Genomic DNA, 22104 nt, shown 5'->3' on the forward strand with positions numbered 1-22104 from the left:
TTACTGTTTTATACCTATAGAAATATTCAAATTTGTCCACTGGGAAGCAAGTATCAATTGAATTAATTGAAAAAAGAATGTTTAAATTAGGATAGCTTATGATACTAATTATATAAATGTTTCACAATTACAAGGCAATGTCCTATAATACTCTTGGCATAAAGCAATTCTATAAGATAGTAAGTCTAGGAAGAGAAAACTGACAAAATTTATTATAGTAATTACCATGATTGAAATAAGTGAAATTTGTCTAAAAGTTGAAGCTTAGAAATTTCTGCAACAGTTTTCTCTCTCAAAAACAGTTTAAAGTAAATATGACAAACAATAACTCTCATGACATCTGGGTGATTTTTCCACAGAGTACTATTTCCCCATTAAATATATGATTAAAATATCTTCCAATTAAATTTAAAGTTAAAAATCATTGTTTATAATTCTAAAGTAAAAAGCCTTTTAATTTGAACCCCCTTAGATAAAACATACAAGAAAAATGAATGAAATGATAGCAGTAGTTATACCTCAATAATGAAATATTGTGGCTTTGTTTATACTCTTCTGTATTCCAAACTTTCTATAATGGTCATACATTTCAGGGGAAGTGAAAAACATTTCAAATAATGTTCCATTTCTGGTTGAAGACTGGTGGCAGCTGTCAGCAATGCTAGACTGAGAAACACTCTGGGCTGAGTGCAGGCAAATAAGAAAAAATGCTCCCCTCTGAAATGGGCCCTGGATAAACCAGCAGTGGCATTCTGCCCTGCATTTGCAATCTTGTTTATATTTTCCAATTAGAAGAATATGCTAAAAAAATCTACATAACATTTCAATATGAAAAAAATGCTAATACTATGTCTTATGTTTGTGTGTTTATATTTGTTCTCTTATTGCTTATGCCTTGGAATATTAATCCATATTTATTTTTAAAGTTATAAAATATATTTCAAAATATATAATCCATAAAAATAAAATTGTATTTATATTAACACAATATTAGATACTAAGTTAATTACACTAATCTTTAAATAATGTTATTATAAGTAGCATCAACATATTATGTCCAAGTAAAGTTAAAAGTATATTTGTGATGATTAATATTAGATGTCTACTTGATTGAAGAATGCCTAGATAGCTGGTAAAGTATTATTCTATGTGTGTCTGTGAGGGTGTTGCCAGAGGAGATTAACATTCAATTCAGTGAACTGGGAGAAGAAGTGTCACCCTTGGTGTGGTTGGGCACCAGCAGAGCTAGAACAAAACAGGTGGGAGAAGCTGGCTTGCTGAGTCTCTGGCTTTCATATTCCTCCCATGCTGGATGCTTCCTGCCCTTGGACACCAGATTTTAGTTTCTTCAGTCTTTGGACTCAAAGTGGTTTGCCAGGGGGCTCTCAGGCCTATGGCCACTGAAGGCTGCACTATTGGCCTCCCTACTTTTGAGAATTTTGGACTTGGACTGAGCCACTACTGGCTTCCTACCTCCTCAGCTTGCAGAGGGCATATCATGGGACTTCACCTTGTATCCAAGTGAGTTAATTCTTAATAAACTCCCTTTCATATATGCATAATATCCTATTAGTCCTGAACCTTTGAAGAACTCTAACACAATATTTTATCTAATAAGTGTTAATTACATAGCACATGCTGGGACTTATATTCAGAAATTTTAAGTGGCCTGCCCAGTAAACAAATGTATTCATAATTAGTGCTATATACCTGCTCTTAAAGGCATCAAGTGTATAATATACACTGTGCTTTACTGGATGGAAGAAAAAATGCATAAATATCTAAAATTATAATGTCTATAGCTGATGGTTCACTTTGTTTACATTGAATGAAGATCTGGGCCATTCTTCAAATGACAAAATAAAATGTTTTATATTATCTCTTCTTAGAATACATTTCCCCCCTTATTCTAAAGACTCTGAAGTCAAGTAAAAAAAAAAAAATCAGAATGATGGATTTGGTGGCTGTGTGGGAGAAGATATAAGGTGAAGTTGGGAAATGTGGATGGGATAAATATAGAAACTTAATCCTGTTTGTGATATCTTAAAAAATCAGGGGAAACTTGGCAGGCTTATAGAATGACACTATACATAAAAAGACTTTGAAATAGCTTTCTCAGAACCACAAGTAGGAAATATAAAGAAATGTGAGTGGATATAGTGTGCATATATAAGTAAAAAGAAAGCAATATTTTGGGTCCAAAAATTGTAATAACCTATGTGCCAACTCTTTCTCTAAATATTCATTACATAGCACTAAAATGTGAAAGTTCATTCTCTGTTTTATTTATGAACTCTCATTAAGCATATAACTTGCATATTTACTGTCATCAAAAAAAAAAAAAGCCTCTGGGACAGCTACAGCAATGTAGAGTCAGAATACCTATGTTGGAGCCTCTGATGCCCTCTTTGACATTACAGTGCCTTCCCCATTCACTATTGATGTGATGCTGTAAGATGCACAGCAACAAGTACCATTCCATTTCTGGGCTGAATATTGTGAACTCTATCCATGAGCAGTGGTAGAAGACTGTGGATTAATGAGCAGCATATGTCAAGTGCTAGGCACTGACAATATTAAGCCTGGGTGTACACATTTTTAAAATGAAAAGAGATAGATTCCAATTGGTTAAATAAATGCTGGTGAAATTTCATTTTCTTAGATGCACTATTTCACTTTTTCTTCCCCTCCACAAATTATCAAAACGTGATTTGCCCTTATTTGTCAAGGGTAATTCTTTGTATGTTTCTATATTGAAGGTCTGCTTAAAACACCTTTATCAGTATAGCTCCTAAATATATCTTTACCATCTTTGTAGTCTGATTTTAAAAAATGTATTCCACTTTTCTATGGGTCTTTGGTACTCTCAGTGTTATAATAAGCATCAGACATGTAAGCATTGAAACATATATTCTTTGTTTAAAAAATATAGTGACGGAATACAATGAAATGAAAAGAATCTGAAATTTATAGGGTTCAAGTAAGCAAAGTAGGAATAAAAACACGATTTTCATTTTTTTAACTTTCATTGTGTGTTTGGAGGTACATTTGCAGGTTTGCTATATAGATAAACTCACGTCACAGGAGTTTGTTGTACAGATTATTTTATAACTCAGGTACTAAGACTAGTACACAATAGTTGTTTTGTTCTGCTCATATCCCTCCTTCTACCCTCTGCCTTCAGGTAGGCCCCAGCATCTGTGGTTCCTTTACTTACGTTAATGAGTTTTCAACTTTTAGTTCCCACTTATAAGTGAGGATATGTGATATTTGGTTGTCTGTTCCTGTGTGAGTTTGCTAAGCATAATGGCCTCCAGCTACATTCATGTTCTCTTAAATCACGTAGACCAATGAAACAGAATAGAGATCCCAGAAATAAGGCCACACACCTACAACCATCTAATCTTTGACGATGTTGACAAAAACAAGCAATGGAGAAAAGACTCTCTATTAATTAAATGGTGTTGGGTAACTGGCTAGCCACATTTAAAAGATTGAAACTGGACCCTTTCCTTACACCACATAAAAAATTAATTCAAAGTGTATTAAAGACTTAAACATAAAACCCAAAAGCATAAAAACCCTGGAAAACAACCTAGGTAATACCATTCTGGATATAGCAACAGGCAAAGATTTCTTGACAAAGACACCAAAAGCAGTCACAACAAAAGCAAAAATTGGCAAGTGGAATCTAGTTAAATGTAAGAACTCCTGAACAACAAAATAAACTAGTAACAGACTAAACAGGAAAATTACAGAATAAGAGAAAATATTTGCCAACTATACATCTGCGAAAGTCTGATTTCCGGGCATCTATCAGGAACTTACAAAAATTTACAAAAGAAAATCAACCCCATTAAAAAGCAGACAAAATACACGAATAGACACTTTTCTAAAGAAGACATACACGTGGCCAATAAACATATAACAAAAAGCTCAATCTCACTGATCATTAGAGAAAATGCAAATCAAAACTACAATGAGATGCCATTTTACACCACTCAGAATGGTTATTATTAAAAAGTCAAAAATAACAGATGCTGGTGAGTTTGTGGAGAAAAGGGAACACATACACTGTTGGTGGGAGTATAAATTAGTTTATTTGCATTTAGTTGATTACCTTAGTTCATTTACATCATCATTATGGAAAGCAGTATGGCAATTCCTCAAAAAGCTAAAAACAGAACTACCATTCAACCCAGCAATCCCACTACTGGGTATATACTCAGATGAATATAAATAATTCTATCATAAAGACACATGAAGTTTCATACATGCACACATGAATGTACATACCATAAAGGTACACAGATGCTCATTGCAGCACTATTCACAATAGCAAAGACATGGAAGCAACCTAAATGCCCATCAGTAACAGACTGGATAAAGTAAATGTAGCACACATATACCATGAAATACTATGCTGTCTGATTTTAACTTAATCATCACATGAACACAGGATATTTCTTATTATTTTCCTGTGTGTTTGCAGTTAAACCTGCACAATATTTTCATCTTCTTCTAAAATCTATTTTTAATGTTCTTATCACAAGATATAACACAGAAAAATAAAACACGGTTTTACTTTTAATATCTAAACAGGTATTCTACCATCCCTTGGATTATTTCAGGAGCTAACTCCACATATATCTGTCTTTATTTTTAGTTTTCATGTACAATTTAAAAGCACTCTAAGCACTCTCAATAGCCTAAATCTATTCATTGGGAGAAGATACATAAAATTGGTCTCACAGTTGAAAAAAGAACCAATGGTTGAATGCAAACATTAAAAAAATTTGTATCAACATATGGTCACTCAGAAGCCATTTGGTGCCATAAAATCATTTTGTCAAGTGAAATAAGGAAACAAAATAAATAAAATTTCTTTAATTGAAGAAAAATGTTGTACACAAGTGTCTGGAAGACTGTGCCCCAAAATGCAGGTAGAAATTATCTTTGAATTAAGAAGTTGTAAATGGATTAAAATTTTCCTTATGGGTATTTGTATACTTTATTTTTAAAATTAATATATACATGATTATATAATACAATATAAATTGATTTTATGTGTCTAAATGCTATTTTGCACCATAGTAAAGATCAAGAGAGTCACTCTCTACTGACTCTGGTTAGTTTCCCAAATAGATTGAGATGAAATATTTTCATCTCATGCGGAACAAAGGCAGTTGAAGAACTATCTCAACACTAATACCTGCTAGTTCCATCACCTTGGATGCAAGTCCCATCACCTTGGATGAATAACTGGACCTCTTGTTGCCTCAGTTGTCTCATGTGAAAACTGAGGATAAATACTGTGTCTATATCAAGGTTTTGTGTTCTTGATGAAATGAGTTGCTGCATCCAATATACTATCTGGCACATATTCAGTGTTCAGTGTTTTTAGTGAGCTACATAAAAAGTAGCTATTGACAGGTAAATGATAAGTATCTAATGATTTCTGTATTTCTCAAGGTCAAAATATTCAGCTATTTTAATTTCTGCCAAAAATGTACACATATAAAAAAGCTTTACAAATGACTACTGCAAAAATATTTTAGTATATATTTTCCCTGATGTATATGTTCCACATGTATTTTCAAATGATTGGAATGTCATTATTTTTTTCTGAGCACGGTTAAGTGACTATGACAGATACACGTTGTCATGCTTGAAGCAATACATGATATTGTATGGACTTATATAAACTGAAAATGATCCCAGTGTGACTCAGAACAATTATGTTTTCAAATAAGACTAATTATGACTTAAGGGATGAAAAATATTGTAATCTATGCACTTATGCAGTTTGAAACTGAATCTAATTAGAAATTGTCTTTTCTATGACCTCTCCTTGGTTACATAAAGCTAATTATTCCATCTGTGAAAACTTGTAAGAATATAATGTATTCTGGAAAGCCCATGGAAAGCTGAAATATTGAGCTTAACTAAGCCCAGCTTCTCATAGAGAAAAACAGATGGCAATTAATATAATGTCTCTATTTTTAGAAAACTATTGAGTAGGCTTGGCCAAAATAATATATCATAGACTTAGAATGTGTGGTTATCAGAAAGTTCCAAAGCTTTTCAATAACAAACAAAAACAGAAAAAGTTAAAGATTTTGAAAATGCTACTAAAAAAGATTAAGAGTTTCTCTTCATCCATTTAAAAAAAAACACATCTCACCTCTCCTATTGGGAAGTAAACACATGAAGCAAGAGAATACTATAAAGCCTCCATGTGAAGCAAATAGGAACACGTGGCTCTTGGGGCCTGGAGTGATAATATTACTACAGTGGAAATAGAGATTCTTTATAAAAATGAAAAAAAAAAAAAAAAAGGAAGCTATGAAGCATCTCTAAACAGTCCCCTTTCATTCCAAAAGCACCTCTGTTATAACATATAGAGCAGTAATATGGGGAGTTAGTGGCAGATTTTAAACTACACCATGTAGTCTATTTTTAAAAATGATAATAACATTGTCTCAATACTCATTTTGAAAAGGTACTCTGTATTTTTATGTATTTATTAAAATCTTGTCTGTGTAGTTAAACACAGAAGCAAGAAAATTAATATTAGAAAAAAATGTTAAGTTAAGAAAACATAAATCCTCTCATTGAGCTGTTCTGGTTGGAATATCTTTTGGAATCCATATTACCTATTGTCTTAATTCCCACTTCTATGCCTATCCTTTTATTTAATCTATTTTTATCTTATATTAACATTTTAATTGTATTAGTTACAATATGATTTTAGTATTTAAATAAATTATTTGGATTTTGTAACTAGTGCTTAGAAGCACCTACACTACCAGGACGTTGAAATAGTTGTTCTGTTTTGCCATCCAGCGCCCTGGATCCGTGACCTTCTATTGCCCTCTTGAAGGTGATATTTCATCCCAGCACTCTGACTAATCTTGCTCCTCAGCAAAGGACAATATAAGTAAGAGAATCAATAATAACATGAAGACAGAATTGACAAAACTTAATGACCAATTGGATGTCAAAAGAAATGCCTGTGTTAGGAATGTCAAATGAGAGTTGAGAAATGCAGAGGTTAAGATACCTGCAAAAATCACAAGTGACAATGCAAAGTGGAGCTGGTTACTCCAGACTGAGAAGGAACTGTGAATCCTGTCATGATATTCTTCCTTCCACTCCATCACGCTAAGAAAAGCATGGGTTCAGTTTTTTAAGATTTCATAAACTGTCCCTAACTTCTGAATGACTAACTGGATGAAATGGCTATGACTGGTATTTAAAATAAAGGAGATAAAAGAAGAACTAAAATTTTTTGGTCACTGTGGAAGGCATATAATTGTTTACCAATATCTCTCTTGCAATCAGACAACGTTACACGCCTGGCTTTACTAACAAGATATGAGTAAAAGTGTTGTACACCATTTTCAAACTGAAACACTGAAAGGCCTATGAATAATTGTCTCATCTTTATTGCTTCCTACTTTGGCAATCAGTATTTGCAGGACTGTGGAGCCTTTTCAAAGCCTTGGACACTGAGTGACTTTGAAACTTTGGTACCCTTACCCCGTTAACTCCCACTCAAAGTTTCTGGTAGGAGGTTACTGAGAAATGGAAAGTTAACTGGTTACTGTAATAGCCTAGCTCCCAGACTAACAAAATCAACAATTTCCCTAATGCCATAATAGTACTTACCTATTCTTTCAGTAATTTATCTCATAATTCAATGATATAGTAAATATTATATTCATTTCAAAAGAGAAGAAAGATCAAGGTGAGCTTATACAACAGTTCCTCAAAAAATGTGATGTTGTTCAATGTCATTTCATTGTAATGTTGAGGAGAAAAACGTTGATTCTCTGCCAAGTCTCTATCTGTGTTGAGTGTGCACATTTGAATCCCCCATATCTGCATGGGATTATTCTGGATACTCCAGTTATTTCCCACTTCCCAAAGCTGTACACGTCGGGTTGGTTGGTAGTCTACGAGGTCCTAGTCTGACTGAGTGTGGCTATGTGAGGGTGACCCTGCAATGGGATGGTGCTCTGTCCAGGGCTTGTTCCCACCAATCTCCCTGAGTTGCTGGGATAGGCTCCAGCCACGCATGGCCCTGAACTGGAAAACCAGATTGGAAAATGAATGAACACAAATTATTGTGAAATGAAGTTTTGTAAAATACACAATCATCATACAAATGCAGGACAATAAACTATGCTGGGTAGAAAAGAGCTCAGCGAGCCAGCTATATTTGTTAATGCTTGTGTTTGAACTGCATGGTGGCCAGATGTGATCCTGACAATCTTTGTTTTGCAAACATTGATTCCTTGGTTTTACCCAACACCACTGCAACTGCCAGTCACTCGCTGATTCACTGATTTACAATTGGGTAAATAATTATTTTCTTGCTTTTACTAATCTTTCTTAAATATATATACAACTCATATTCATTTTGATGTTTAATATTATAAATATTTTGGTCTTTATTTAGAAGTTTAGTGAAATTTTGTTACCAAAATTATATCTTAGGGACTAAACTCCTGTTTATCTCACTTAGCCCCTGATAAAATTGGTTTTCATTATATAGTCTTTCACTTAAAGTTGCAGTTTTCAAGAACCTGTTGACAGTGTTCAGGATTTACTGTGTAAACTAATTAAAGAGCCATCAAGACCACATAGAGATAATAGCTGCAGGAAATACTTGTTGGGGTAATGGAAGAGTGAAAAATGCCAAATTTTAAAGAATATATGACGTTGAACATATCTGGGAAAAATGTCACATGCCCAGAGAAAAACATATTTGCATATTAATTTCAAAGAAATTATTTCAGACAGCAGTTCAAGTTAAACTATTTCCAAGTTAAGATACTAAGGCTAGTTAAATAGACTATGGATCCTTACTGCCTGTAGAAACCGGCTAACTTCAACTTGTGTCTAGGTCAAGGCTTAGCTTCTCTAGTTCAGTTCAGCTCTGATTTTCTACGTTTTTTTTTTTTTTTCTCAATATTAGGTACATCATTAATTATTCTTCCATTTCTTTACATTTTTAAACCAAATACTATTAAACTTTCATCTTGAGTTTTATTTTTCCTTGTCATTTCCTCACTTGTGTGGTGCATTCAGATTTGAGTGTATTTGGGGGCATTTAAAATCAAAATATTTTATATGCACGACCACAGCCTATGAAATTTTAAGATCAGCAATAAATTGGTATCTAAAATGTTCTGATGCAAAAAAAATGTTTATCAATGTGTTATTTATTGTGTCTAAACCTAAAACCTAATTGCTGAGGTTAGCTGAGTACTTTTTGACATATAAATTCTCTTAAGTGTTTAAAGATGTTAGAGAGGGTTATGGCAAAGATATTGGAAGACTTGCATACCAGAAAACCTTAGTAGTCAAAAAACCTCTAGGTATCAAGAAAGTAGAATTCTACATCATGTTGTATTAAAAAAAAAAAAAACAAACAAAAAAAACCTAGTGTTAACAAATGAACACATAAATATATATTTTCTAATTTGTCATGGAAAGACACCAAAACATAAAGAATAATTCTGCTTACTTCTACCACTAATGTACACCATAAGTTCCCAAATTTGGTCTTTAATATCAGTCTTCAGTTTGGAGAAAAAAAGTATAATTTGGTGAATAGCTGAGGATAGGTTTCAGGAGTCAATCTCAGGAAACAGAAATAATGAATTAAAAGATTCCTGGAGGCTGAGAATGAAATTCCACCATTCAAAGCAGTCATTCAAAGAACTTGCTGAGAGAGAAAAAACAAAAGATGTGAGATGACAGCAATGAGAGGTTTGGAGTTAATGATGATTTTTTTAAAGGTAAATAATGTGTTGAATGAAAATGGACTAAATGTCCCACTTAAAAGACAAAGAGTGACACGCTGGGTAAAGAAGACCCACTGTATGGCTGAATTAAAAATATCTATTTCACGTATAATGACACCCATAGGTTCAAAGTAAAGGAATGGAGAAAGATCTATCAAGCAAACAGAAAACAAAACAGAGCAGGAGCTACTATTCTTTTTTCAGAGAAAACAGATAACTCTCAAAAAGGACAAAGAAGGGCATTACATGATGATAAATGGTTCAATTAAACAAGAAGACTTAGCTATAGTAAATATATATGTACCCAACACTGGAGTACCAAGATTTATAAACCAAAGTATTAAAGACCTACGAAGAAACTTAGATAAGCACACAATGATAGTTGGGAGACTTTAACACCCCAATGGCAGTAATAGAAACAGGAATGAGGTAGAAAACTCATAAAGATATTCAGAACTAAACTTGACACTTTACGAAATGGAACCAACAAACATCTACATAGAACTCCATCAAGCAACAGTAGAATAGACATTCTTCTCATGTGCACATGGCACACGCTCTAAAATCAATGATACATTTGACAATAAAGCAATTCTCAGCATATTCAAAAAGTCCAAAGTAATATGAATCACAATCTTGGAACAGTAAAAATCAGTACTAAGAAAACCACTCAAAACCATACAGTTAGATGGAAATTAAACAAAATGCTCCTGCATAACCTTCAAGTAAACAATAAAATTAAGGCAGAAAGGAATAAGTTCTTTGAAATTAATAAAAATATAGAGACAACACACCAGAATCTCTGGAACACTACTAAAGCAGTGTTAAGAGGAAAGTTTATTAGTATTAAATACCCACATCAAAAAGTTAGAAAGATCGTAACAACTTTACATCACACCTAGAGGAAATACACAAACAAGAGCAAACCAACCCCAGAGCTAGCATAAAAAAAGCAAAACAAACAAACAAACAAAACAAAAATTGTAGCACTGAAAGAAATGAAGACATGAAAAACACACAAAACATCAACAAAACCAAAGTTGCTCTTTGAAAGAATAAATACGATTAGTAGACCACTAGAAGACTAATAAAAAGGTTAGCTCTAAATAAACACAACTGGAAATATCAAAGGGGACATTACCACTGGCCCCAGAGAAATACAAAAAAAAAAAAAAAATAAAAAAGCAAAACAAACAAACAAACAAAAAAACACAGAGACTCCATGCACACATAGTAGAAAACCTAGAAGAAACTGATAAATTTCTGGAAAGAGATAACCACTCAAGATTGAATCAGGAAGAAATTGAAACACTGGACAAATCAATAGTGAGTTCCAAAGTTGAATCAGTAATTTTAAACACCTACCCAACAGAAAAATCCCTGGACTAGATTAATTCACAGACAAATTATACCAGATGTATAAAGAAGAGCTGGTCCCAATTTTACTGAAATTATTTCAATAATTTAAGGAGGACGGACTCCTTCCTAATTTGTTTTTTAAGGCCAGCATTGCTCTTATACCAAAATCTGTCAGAGACTTAACAACAAAAGAAAACCTCAGTCCAGTATCCTGGTGAACACAGATACAAAAGTCCCAAACAAACTAACAACTGAATCCAGCAACATATCAAATTTAATCCATCATAATAAAATGAGTTCTTTTCCTGGAATGTAAGGTTGGTTTAACATATGTAAACAAATAAATGTGATTCATCACATAAGAAAAACTAGAAATAAAAATCACATGATCACGTCCATAGACACCAAAAGCTTCTGATAAAATTTAATATCCCTTCTTATTAAAAACCCTGAAAAACTAGGCATAAAAGCGACATACCTAAAAATAATAAAAGCCATCTCTGACAATTCACAGTAAACATCATACTGAATGGGCAATAGCTGGAAACATTCCTCTTGAGAACTGGAACAAGACAAAGATACTGACTCTCACCACTCCTATTCAACATAGTTTGGAAGTCCTAATCAGAGAAATAAGGTAAGATAAAGAATTAAAAGGCAAACATACAGGAAGAAATAATGTCAAAATATCTCTCTTTGCTGATAATATGCTTTTATACCTAAAAAAGCGCCATAGCCTCTGTCCAGAGGCTGCTCAGCTGGAAACCATCATTCTCAGCAAACTTATACAAGAAGAGGAAACCAAACACTGCATGTTCTCACTAGTAAGCAGATGTTGAACAATGAGAATGCACAGACACAGGGAGAGGAACATCACACATTGGGGACTGGGGGTTAAGGGGCTAGAGGAGGAATGGCAGGGAGTGCGGGGATTGGGGAGGGATAGCATTAGGAGAAATATCTAATGTAGATGATGGGGAGATGGATGCAGCAAACCACCACCATGGCACATGTATACCTATGTAACAAACCTGCACGATCTGCACATGTACCCCAGCACTTTAAGTATAATTAATAACTTTTTTTAAAAAAAGAAAATAGCCAAAGCACAGACAAAAAAAAAATTTCAGCAAAGTTTTGGGATACAAAATCAAGGTACAAAAATCAGTAACATTTCTATATACCGATAACATCCAAGCATGAGAGCCAAATCAAGACTGCAATCCCATTTAAATAGCTGCAAATACAATAAAATATCTAGGAATACAGCTTATCAGGTAGGTAAAAGATTTCTACAATGAGAATTACAAAACATACTGAAAATCAAAGAGAACACAAACAAATGAAAAAACATTCCATTCTCATGGATAGGGTTAATCAATATTATTAAAATGTCCATAAGCCTCAAGCAATTTACATTTTGTAATGTTATTTCTATCAAACTACCATTGAAATTCTTCACGAAATTAGAAAAAAACATATACTAATATTTACATGGAATCACAAAAGTGCCCAAATAGCCAAAGCAATCTTAAATACAAAAAAACAAAAACAAACAAACAAACACAAACCAAAGCTGGAGGAATCAGACCTCACTACCTGACTTAAGAGTGTACTACAAGCCTACAGTAACTAAAACAGTATGGTAATGGTACAAAAACAGACCCACAGACCAGTAGAACAAGTTAGAGAATGTAGAGACTGCACATCCACAGCCATCTGATCTTTGACAAAGCCATCCATAATAAGCAATATGGAAAGGACTCCTTTTGAATAAATGGTGCTTGGATAACTGGCTAGTCATATGCAGAATATTGAAACTGGATCCTTTTCTTCCACTCTATAAAAAAATCAACTCAAGATGGATTAAATATGTAAATGTAAATCTTATCATTATAAACACCCTAGGAGAAAACCTGGGAAAATATTATTCTGGACATAGGCCCTGACAAAGATTTCATATCAGACTCCACATGAACACCAGGGTAAAAAATGCTGAGAAGATTGCAACAAAATTAAAATTGATAAGTCATACTTAATTAAACAAAAGAGCTTCTGCACAGCAAACAAAACTATCAACAGAACAAACAGACAACATATAGAATGGGAGAAAATATTCACAAACTATGCACCTAATATTCAGAATCTATAATTAACTTAAATCATCAAGCGAAAAACAAATAACTCCATTTTAAAATGGGCAAATGACGTGAACAGACACCTCTCAAATGAAGACATGCACATGGCCAACAAGCTTATTAAAAAATTCCAAATATCACTTATCATTAGAGAAACGCAAATCAAAGCCACAATGAGATACCATTTCACACCAGTCAGAATGGCTATTATTAAGTCAGAAAATAGCAGATGCTGGCATATTTGCAGAGAAAAGGGAATTCTTATATACTGCTGATGTGAATGTAAATTAGTTCAGCCACTACAAAAAGCAGTTTGGAGATACCGTAAAGATCTTTGAACTACCATTCGACCTGGCAATCTTAGTAGTGGGTAGATACTTGAAGGAATATATAATTCTACCATAAAGAAATATGCACAAATATATTCATCACAGCATTATTCACAATAGCAAAGACATAGAATCAACCTAGATGCTCATCAACAATGGACTGGATAACAAAAATATGACACGTTTACACAATAGATTACTATACAGCCATAAAAAAGAGTGAAATCATGTTCTTTGACCCAAGGACATTATCCTAAGCACACTAATGCAAGAACAGATAGCCAAATACTGCGTGTTCCAACTTATAACTGGAAAATTAAACATTAAGTACACATGGACACTGGGGTAATAGCCACTGGGGCCTACTTCAGGGTGGGGTGAGAAGAGGATGAGAATCAAAAAATTATCTGTCAGGTAATGTAATCACCACCTGGGTGATGATATAATTTGTACCCCAAATCACATCAACATGCAATTTACACATGTAACAAGCCAGCACATGTACTCCCTGAAACTAAAAATAAGAAAAAAAAATTAGTTTAATTTAAAATAAAATATTGAATACTAAAATGCAAAGTACATTTCAAAGATATATTATAAAATGTAAATGAGAATATATTATTATTTTGATATAAAATACTTTGGATTTCTACCTGAGATAAGAATTATTTTAGTTTCAAATTGCATAATATAAAATTCAATATTTGTTTAGTCTCTCTTCCATAAAGCATATAATGTAAAAAAAAATTGGCGTCACTTGTTTCATATTTATATTTTCTATATTTTCTGCATATTAAATTAAAATAAATTCATATTTTTAAAATTTTATAGTGTTAAGCTTATTCAGAGTATTTAATGGTAAAAAAGTATTGTGGGGCCGGGTAGGGTGGCTCACGCCACTTTGGGAAGCCAAGGCTGGTGGATCACGAGGTCAAGAGATTGAGACCATCCTGGTCAACACGGTGAAACCCCGTCTCTACTAAAAAAATACAAAACATTAGTTGGGCATTGTGGCGCGTGCCTGTAATCCCAGCTACTCAGGAGGCTGAGGCAGGAGAATTGCCTGAACCCAGGAGGCAGAGGTTACGGTGAGCCGAGATCCGGCCATTGCACTCCAGCCTGGATAAAAAGCGTGAAACCTCTGTCCCCCTGTATAAAAAAAAAAAAAAAAAAAAAGTATTGCGAAGATGAAATGTGGAGCCAGATGGACTAGTTTAGCAAAATAATGCTATTATTGTATGAAGAAAGACCAAGTAATATTTAGCCAAGCACAGAAAGGCAAATACCACATTTTGTCGTCTTATGTAGAATATAAAACAATGGAACTCATAGAGGCATTAAGTAGAAGAGTAGTTAAGAGGCTGGTGGGGTGGGGCAGATGAACTGAAGGTCAAATCTCAGACAGGAGGAATATGTTTTACATTTTGGAGAGGGTTCTACTAGACACTGTGGTGAATATAGTTAATAGAAGAGCATTGTACGTTTCAAAATTACAAACAGTGGGAAGTTCAAATGTTCTCACCAAAAAAAAATGTTAAATATTTGAGGTGATGGATATATTAACTAGCCTGATTTAATTATTTCATATTGTTTTCATGAATTCTAACATCAGTTTATATCTCATAAATTTATTCAATTATAAATTGTCAATTTGCAATAAAAAATAAATATTGAAAACATCCTATAGTTTAATAAATTGTTTTAACATGAATGTCATAAATACAGGATAAATAAATTCCTATTCTTTAATTCCTACAATGAGAAATTTAAGTATATCACCTTAAATATAAATAAAAATGTGTAGAGCATAAAACAAAACAGAAGTGTTTTTACTTTTTTTTTTTTAACACAGGAGGCACTAAATTATACCTCCAAGGGTTATATGTAATGGGTTAAAAATATGTATCAATTTAAGGAAGGAAAACAGTCATGGATGTTATGAAACTGTTGTGAATATAGTTAATTCATGTTACAAGTTGGATTTAAAAATAAAAATAGGATATCTTAAGTTTTAAATTCTTTGAAATTTGTACCAGGTAGACTAAACATACTTTCTTTTAGTGCTGAAATGTAACAGCATTTAGTACAATCTAGATGCATGACTGGAATTATTGAATAAATGGATGAGATTTTATTCCTAAAATTTTAAATTATGTGGACTCTGAACCTACTCCAAATTGTCAATAGGTATACAGATTAGTATATGCTGTTGAAAAGGATCATGTTTTTATATGTAATAATTTCTTACTTTTCTTTAAAATCTGGCAACCCTAATGTTCTAATGTTTTGTTTCATAATGTTTAAGAGTCAGTTAATTAATATCTTTCTGAGATTTTAGTATTTAACTCACCCTCTCAAGAGTGTATTGCTTTTTTCTTTTTTCCACAAAAAAATAACCTCAATGATATAATCTCATAGAAAACATATTTGTGAGTTAAGAATTGTGTGTTTTAAACACTGGTTTAAAATGCACACATCCTTTTATTGTGTGTGTGTGTGTGGGTGTGTGTGTGTATACATATATACACACATGTACAGAAAATGACAACATTGCTCTGTATTTTAAAAAATAGTTTAAATTAAATTTCATATAATTGGTTTCATTAAATCTATATTGTATACAATGACATGAAAATTTTATAAATAATTCATGTGGTCTTAAAATTATCAAAGGGTTATACACATACATTTAAAATCATCTGTTAATAGAGAAATATGTAGCCAGGTATGCACATGCTTTTGAATACAAAAATATGCATATTTGTTAATAACCAAAATATTTTGAGTCAAATTCTCATATGCCTATAGAGCTTGGTAATTCTATAGGCATTCAATAAAAGAGAGAAAATAATAAAAAAGAAATCAATGTCTTACATAGCCCCCCCGCAAACAAAAGACTTATTTAGAAGGAGAGGATTTATATTCACTTGAAAAGTGATATTGTAACCCATTTATTTGTCACCAGATACTATGGGGAAAGAGATATTTTGCTTTACCTGTTCAAGAGCAATTTCAAGCACTGTCCAAGAAGTATTTTCTTAGTAACAAATGACACTATTGTCTTGAAAATTTAAAGAGATGTTCATATATCCTTTTCTCTTTACCTTTGTGTGTCTTCTAGTTACATGTTACGTTTATCTTTATGTTTAGTAGTATTATCTCTTTATCAAAGAAAGTAATATATTCTCCACCAGAGCTTTTTAGGAGTAAAATAAATGGCAAATTCTCTGAAACAATTTAACTATGAATGACATTTCTAAATTTTGCACACAGAAAAAAATGCTTAGGTTATTTTAAACCATGACTGATATGCCAAAATTATCCCCACTTTATTACACTATCTCACAAATTTGCAAATTTCATTTATCATGTAACATTTTAGAATTAAAGAACAGCTAAACTGTGGATCTACTGCTTTGGTATGTTGAAAAGCCACTGTCCTAAAATAGCACTTTATATTTCACTTGATGTGCCAAAGCAGGATTTCTGAAAATGTTTTGCCTTAATCTTAAGACATACTTTGATGATTCTGAATAAAATTATTGAGTAATTAATGTGACAAAATTTGACAAAAATATGAGCATGTTTTAAAGTCAGACAAGCATTTTCTTATAACGAATCATATCAGAATATTCAAGAGGGTAGGCATCATTTGTAAAGGAAATTGATTTGTTGTACATTTTGACGGGTAGAACATTTAGCTGTGTTATCTAAATTGAAAGGTGGTGACAGTGGGTAAAAATAACTCTTTATGGGTACAGTTTATTTTATTTTGATTTGGTTTGATTTTAAGGTAGCAGACGTCTTTCTAGTCACTTTTGCAGAGACACTCATTTTGTAAATCAGGAGCTGTCTTCACCATTGATAGAAAGGATTCCTGTGGGATTATTGTTAGGTTCCATACTTAGCTGTGTTTCAATTTCAATTTTTCTCCCCAAAGCAAAGATACAGGTGATAGAAGATCATAGATGTTCAAAGAAATAATCATGACAACCAATTCTTCTCATTCACAAACATGATTCTTAAACACTTGGTTAATAGCAATCAAATCTACTTGTTAATAGCAATAAATTCAAATGTAAAGAAGATATATAGAAAGATCAATATCTCCTTTTAAACAGTGTCACACATTTATTCCTGTGACATTACTATTCACTAACATGTTGAACACTGTTATATAAGATTTTAAACATAACATATATTTAAGAGTACATGCTAAGATCATGGTTTGCAAAAAATGATCAGTTTATATTTAGTTATCAGTGATCACTTATCAGATTATATGTAGCTCTGTTATGAGAAATTCCTGAAAGATGGATCTGGTTTCTTAAGAATGCATAAGAGGCATCTGTGCACACCATTTTAAAATATCTTCAATTTATGATAATTTAATCAAAATGAATTCTAAGTTTCTTGAGGAAATGTACCTTACAAATATTCCAAAGTAAAAAACAAAACAAAAAACATAAGTAGAATACATATGCTTTTAGAAAAATGCAGATGTGTGTGTGCATAAAATTATAAATATTTCAATGGAGCATAAAGAATTTAATAATATATGAGACTATGAAATTCAGATATTTATAGGTTGATCTGAGCATTTCATTCACTCTTATAAAGGCTAGGAAAAGTGGAAAACACATGTAAAGAAAAGGAGATCTCGTGGTTTCTAAATTACATAAATTGATTACTTAAAAAATTAAATAATTGTACACAATTATGAAATGTTTATTCCTTTTAGAAATATATTTGTTAGTTATTTGATTTGGTCAATATAAATGTTCATATTACATTGAAATTTAAATACTTTCAAATTAAAAATTATAGTAAGTATGCATACTTCTGATAGTTACAATAATGAGAATTTGAAAAATAAATATATGAATGCAAATAATTCTACTTAATATGGCAACTATATCTAAAACATAAATATATGTTACCAAATTTTCAAATACTTTAAATAATGTCTTTTTTTACAGATACATTAATTCAGCAAGTGAATTCATAGAGATAAAATATAAATTGACATAATCTAAAGAAAATCTTTGCCATTCTATTTACGAATTTTTTTTGTTGCTAAATATATCATGTGTTTTAATATTCAATATATTTGTTAAACTCCTTTGGTGAACTTGAACTTATTTTGAAATATTTTATTATAATTAGTAATTCAATTAAAATTGCATGTACCAAATTGTAATAGAAACAATATTGAATGTGTTTTACAGTATGCATTTTCTTCAGTTTTACTTTTCTTATTTCTAAATTTCTGAAATACTACCTTACATATTTCAGAAATTAACTTTTGTGTTATATGCAATTGTTAATACATAGGCAAATTAATACGTGTGTACAATTTTAGACATATATGTGTTTATATTCATACTACTGCTAATATTTTAATTTTATTGGAATTATTATAAAATTCTTTAACTTTTTATTATTTATTCTTTATATAAATATTTTTTCTCATATGCTTAAGGATGACAACTCTATTGTTCATATTACCTGATATATGTGATAAATACATGATAATTAAAAAAAAAAACCTGGACGAAGAAAAACGTGCAAAGAAAGAAAGACATGCAAAGAAAGGTTGATTCATTTCCTCCCAGAAACTTGAGAAGTTTTAAATGTTCTTACATAGGAGTAACTTCCTCCCCCGCCCCCACAATCTGTGTTACAGATATGGATAATTGTTCTCACAAATATTTGTTTCGAGGAAGTTCCATACACATCATGGTTTTAACAGTTTTTAGAATAGCTTCCTTATTTCCTATATAAATATTTTCCTTAATATTTTTAGCATATTTGCCTAGCAACAGTTTGTCAAGTACTTTTTGACCTATGGACTCACTAAAAGATGATGCATGTAATTTATAATATGCATGATTAACATACTCTTACCTGTGTAACTTCAGCTTCTAGGAGTTCTGTGAAAACCGAACAGCAAACTTTGTGTTGGACACATGAGGAATAGTAGGAAAAACTTTTGTTTTTGCTTCACAGTCTTCTCAGCAAACTCTCGATGTGTCCCATTGTCCAGAGTTACAGACGCTGGTGCTTTTAGTACCATAACACTGTCAGTATGTCACTGCTTACTGAATGCTATTTTGGGTTCTCTGAGTAGAGTCATGAACACTGAGCCTTTTGTGCAAAATATCATAATGGCACTCTGATGGTCATTCATAGACTGGAATTAAAATGCAGACAGCTAAGCAAGTAGTATGAGCTGATTAAATTTTTTTTTTTAATTTTCCCTAACAACAAGCAAAAACAAAATAAAGTACTTATTGGCCTGAGTTGATAAAAAGAGAATTCAACTTATGTACAAGAATTTTGCAAGTAAAGAGGACATGCCCTCTGTTTGGGGATTATCTGATGAAACAAATGATCAATTTAAAGCAGACACAAAACTTACTAAAAAGAGAAATGATTTTCCACTGTGTGTCTATGCCTTCTGGCTGTTTCTTAATTTGGTCATTGCTCCTCAGAAATCAAGTAAAATACATAATGAGAGAGCAATGTCTAAATTTTAATAAGTAACTTTTTTTCCTTGGTTTATTTATTACCTAAAATATATTATTTTGTTCATGTTTATAATTAGATTTGGTATAAAAGTTGTTTATTATAAAATACATATTTATTCTCTATGCTGTTTACTCAAGCTGTTATTTAGTTAAAAATCATTTTTGAACCCAATTAAAGACACGTTGAAAAATATTAAAAGTTTCTTATATTATGCCAATATTATAAGAAAGTCTATGTGGGGCGGGATTATTCTACCATTCTGTTAATTCTGATAGAGATTTTGGTCATTGTCTTCTTAGTTTCTTTACTTTCTCTTATTTTTGAGTACTGAAATGACGAAAACTATGTAAGCAGTAGTCGGGATACACAGGCACACACACATATACACACATGTGCATGTGCACATATGCATACATATACATGTACACACATACACATGCATCTTCATGCACACATACACACACACATGCACAAATGCACATCCTATGTGGCTGTGAATGTTAGGAGGAATCAATAATTTATTAACAAATCTTGAAGAGATAAACCTGGGAGAATAGATCTGTGGATAGCAGGAGCCAGATAATGTGGAAAAAGTTTTTTCAGGTAGAGAAAAACATTTCTAGGTGTTTCAAGATATTACTCAATAAGGAAAAAAAAAAGAAAATTTTCAAAGAATCTCTGAGGCATGCTTACGTATTTTTCCCCTTCATATTTTTTTACAATATCAATAAAGGTGGCGATACCTGTTTAAAATATTTCTTTAAATAATTCACTGTTCTCTCTATGACCTAGTCTAGGGTTTATGTAAGAATCTAACATTTTATGAGATGCCAGTTTGTATCTTGGTGTTTATAAAATATCCAGCTGCACTAAGGATTGCAAACACAGTTTATGGCCTGAGTGTGCCAGTAAACACGATGTCCCAAGGGCTTATCCCAGAGTCTAAGGGAGCATTGCTACCCTGATTATTACAGCACCATTAAAGAGCAATGAGAACTATCCACTGAGACACTTTAATTTTTCTAAAGAAGATACAGTATGAAACTACATGTTTTATGTAGAATATCATTAACAGGAAGCTTATTTCATTAAATAGATGATCAATTATCAAACATATACAGGCACTAGTGACTGTAAATTACTTAAGAAATACATCCCCTTCCTAGAAGAGGATATGGCATGAACAGCTGATAGCCTAAATTGAGCAATCTCTACTGCTATGCCACAACCAAGAAGGCAGACTTGATGGCACTGATGGGACTGGTTATCAGATAAGCTTTGGGATTACTTCTAAAGTATTTTCTTTGTAACAGAAGAAATACATCTAATTATTTTTTCATGTATGAGAGAGAAATTAGATAGTAAATGGAACATGACTGTATAAGAAAAGAGAGGCTCAAAATTAAATACACCACTATCCATATGTGAGTCAAAGCTACTCTCAGAGTTATCTGAGGTCCCCACAGCAGTAAAGCTGTGGCAGGATGGACAATTCCTGAAACACAAGTGTGTTTCATAGCTGTACAGTGACATTCTGGTCTGTTTTCCCATGCAGTCTGGGGGAATTCCACAGTTATCACTTGCCAGCAGGCTAAGGAACAGAGCTTGAAATTGCAGAAGCCAGGATTTCATTGAGTTACTCTAAACAAAAATTTGAATTCAAATATTATAATTCAGAGCCATCAATTTTTTAAATCACATAATTAAGAAATGTATATCTAATGATTAACTGCAGACAAGACTGGCTAATGAAGTTTGGATCTCACTAACTGAACAAGCAGAAATAGAAAGCCAAACATGCAAGCTCTCATCTGTTCTTTGAAAAATAGACTTTTAATCAGAAAGTTTAAGTCTATCTACTATATATCATAGACTCTAAATGTGCCTTCAATAAGCTATTTAGACTTAGTCCAACCAGGTGTGGTCAGGATA

General features: G+C 32.3%; 1 protein-coding gene across 4 annotated transcripts in view; it reads right to left on the minus strand.

Moving 5' to 3' along the window:
* The window catches only part of CDH19 (cadherin 19), a 95978-nt gene extending 76193 nt beyond the window's left edge, over positions 1 to 19785 (minus strand). For 3 of the 4 annotated variants that reach the window (XR_004273599.1, XM_032293707.1, XM_032293708.1), the window contains exon 1: positions 19549 to 19785. The gene's annotated coding sequence lies outside the window, so the exon portion shown is untranslated. The remainder of the gene's footprint in view (positions 1 to 19548) is intronic. The other variant, XM_032293706.1, reaches the window with a different exon arrangement.
* Positions 19786 to 22104: the final 2319 nt, after the last annotated feature.

This window comes from Sapajus apella, unplaced genomic scaffold, assembly GCF_009761245.1.
Source record: "Sapajus apella isolate SASKATOON/1434 unplaced genomic scaffold, GSC_monkey_1.0 scaffold30, whole genome shotgun sequence".
Taxonomy (NCBI): domain Eukaryota; kingdom Metazoa; phylum Chordata; class Mammalia; order Primates; family Cebidae; genus Sapajus; species Sapajus apella.